Genomic DNA, 2,960 nt, shown 5'->3' with positions numbered 1-2,960 from the left:
CTTCTTTCCTGGAAAGGCTTTGTTTGCTTTATAGGTCACACTTGCTGGTGCTCAGGGCTTACTCCTGGTTCTGTGCTCAGGGCTCAAACCTGGGTTGGCCATATGCAAGGCAAACACCCTACCCACTGTACTATGGCTCTGGCACTCACTGGAAAGTTTTTCAAGGAAGAGGACTTGGAGGCAGAATCCGTCATCAGATCTCTCCTTAGTGCTTGGGGATGGCTCGATGGCTCAAGCTCCTGCCAGCCATCCTGAGGTGCTAGGCTCAGTATCAGGGGCGACTAGGCACTGAGCACAGCCCTCGCAGGCACTGGACCCAGGGATCTTACTGAGCAGCCTGGCATCCACTGGTCTGCAGATACCCCTGGCACCTTTCCTACACCAACTGCTCTGAGCAGGTGAGACGGTTCCCACTCCTGTGATTCTTCCTGGCTGTTGTCACAAAGCTCTTTCTCTGCTACTTTGTCTCCATCAGCTGCTAACCCCAAGGAGCTGCAGTGCTACTCAGAACGGCAGTGCTACTCAGAACCGTGGAAGCTCTGGCCAGCAGCATTGCAGGTGGCCAGGGGAACAGGTGGGGCTGTGACCCTTGTTGACTAAGGTCACTGCCATTCCAGGCAAGGAAGAATTTTACCTGGTACAGCTGTGATCAAGGGCCAGCCTGGAGAAAAGCTGCTCTTGGCTCCCCACTCGCCCCAAATATACTAGGGATTTTTATAGTCAGGTACTCTCAATAAAACCCTGGCTATTACCCCCGGGTCGGCCGCGTGCAAGGCAAACGCCCTAGCTCCAGCCCCTTGCACTGTATTTTCATTTTATTCCCTTTTTGGTATTAAGGGGCCTTTCCTGGCACAGTGCTCAGAGGTGACTCTTGGGGTTCAGGGCACCATAGGTGATGCTAGGGATAAAACGGGGAATTTGGCTGCATGCAAGGCCTTACAGTGCTGCTATTTCTCTAACCCTATCATCATTCTAAAGTAACCAAGCATTTGTCAGCTAAGGCTAATCATGGTAGCGATTTACATTCTGGCTAAACAAGAAAGTCCCGTTTGAACGGAGGTAGAAATCCTATCGGTCATACCAGTGTAAGCAAAGGCAAATGCCCTGCTCGCTGGCTGAGGGGGGGAGGCTGGCTCTACAACCCCAAGGGGAAGTCATCTTACTTTTCTGCATTAGTTACCTCAAAACCTCTACAAATTCCAAATCCAACTACTCTGCCAGGTTTAGCGACTGTTCTTCTATCTTATTTTCCTGGCGCTCGAACGGTTTTTGGAACCCCCCCCTTCTTCTGTGTTGGGCATGACTGGTGGCTGCAGGCACTGTGGATGGTGGGGCTCACACGTACACGGAGCTGTTCTCCTTTTTCAAACTGCCAAAAATCAAATGACACGCTGCTGGGCCACCTGCCCAGCTGGTTTTAATTCAATCAAGTGAACGTTTGATGGGAGCAAATCACAATAGGTCTGGACTCCGGGCACCCGGGCTCTACTAGACTCCAAGAACATAACATAGACGAGGATAACGAGGGCTTCCTCCGTCTAAGTTCGCTGCAAGAGCAAGAGAAACAGCTGAAACTGAACCATTACCAGAGAGACAGAGAGCTTGCAAGAAAGACTACACTTCCCAGCGTGCCTTGCATCCACAACTTCCCACTGTACCTTGCGGCTCGATACAGCAGAAAGCAGCCGGGACAATGGCTTTGCCACAAGCGCCCGTCACTTCGCTTTACGTTAACTTGATAATACCGAAAACACAGACTTTAGGCAAATAGCTCACAGTTCATAATCGTTCAGAAACTTTCTGCTAAACCGACAAACCAAATACTGCTACACCCTTACACTTTACTGACTGACAGCCATGCCAGCTCCTATAGTCTAGTGGGGCTATTTAAGCCAGCACGCACGTACTCTCCACACTAGAATAGTAACAGCGGTTCAAAAATGACAATACTCCAGACGCGGGTACTAAACCACCACATATACCTGTTAGGAAAAAGTACTAATCGTACTTAGCTTTCAATCTACTTTTTAACAACAACATTAGCCTTGCAGAAGCAAGGCCTCAAAAAATTGGTTCAAAACTCAGAATTGTTCCTCTCCACGGAAATCTTTAGTAAAAGGCGAAAGATTTATGCGATCTGAAGAGAAACCAGAGTATACCGAGAAGACCCGACACTCATTACTCGGGTCACTACTACTCCTAATACTATAACGGTAAGTACTTTTCCTAAAGATATAACCACTTGTACACTTTTGTAAGACAGTTTCTAGAGAGCATTCTCATGTTAGGAGTACAACAGGAAGAAAAGGAGAAGAATCTAAGGGTTTTTTAAAGTAGAAATTTGCTCCTTGAGAAATGCATTGTGGGTATGCAAATAAGTCCACTCGGTTTCCGGAAACGCCCTCTTGTGAGTTAGTCCTCACGCTGGGACTTGGGCTCACCACCAGGGGGCAGAGCAGGGAACACTCCTTCCCGGGTTGCAGACTGGCGCCTTGGACCCAGCAGGCTTTTTCTTTTATTTATTTTTATTTTTATTTATTTATTATTATTTTTATTTTCCTTTTTGGGTCACACCCGGCGATGCTCAGGGGTTACTTCTGGCTCTGCACTCAGGAATTACTCCTGGCGATGCTCGGGGGACCCTATGGGATGCTGGGAATCGAACCCGGGTGGCCGCGTGCAAAGCAAACGCCCTCCCCGCTGTGCTATCACTCCAGCCCCAGGCTTTTTCTTTTATAATCGGCCCCGTCCACAAACAAATTACTTTCGGATTTAGGGAAAACAACAAAGCTAAAGAAAATGAAATAAACCTCGAAAGTATCTTCATTCGCGGACAAAAATATTTATTGCGCGGGGTGCTGCACCCCGTGCCGAGCTCTGAGACAGGGGCGGGGGGAGGGGGCGCTCCAAACACCCCCTTTCAGGAACTCGCCCCGAAAATAGTTTTGGAGCCATCGTCT

General features: G+C 48.8%; 1 non-coding gene across 1 annotated transcript; it reads right to left on the bottom strand.

Moving 5' to 3' along the window:
* Positions 1-2,041: 2,041 nt before the first annotated feature.
* LOC129405201 (U5 spliceosomal RNA) lies at positions 2,042-2,157 on the bottom strand. Its single transcript, XR_008630384.1, has one exon. It is a non-coding gene; the product is annotated as a U5 spliceosomal RNA (small nuclear RNA).
* Positions 2,158-2,960: the final 803 nt, after the last annotated feature.

Source organism: Sorex araneus, chromosome 5 (assembly GCF_027595985.1).
Source record: "Sorex araneus isolate mSorAra2 chromosome 5, mSorAra2.pri, whole genome shotgun sequence".
Lineage (NCBI taxonomy): Eukaryota > Metazoa > Chordata > Mammalia > Eulipotyphla > Soricidae > Sorex > Sorex araneus.
The sequence above is the reverse complement of the archived record's forward strand: the minus strand, read 5'-3'. Positions and strand labels throughout refer to the sequence as shown.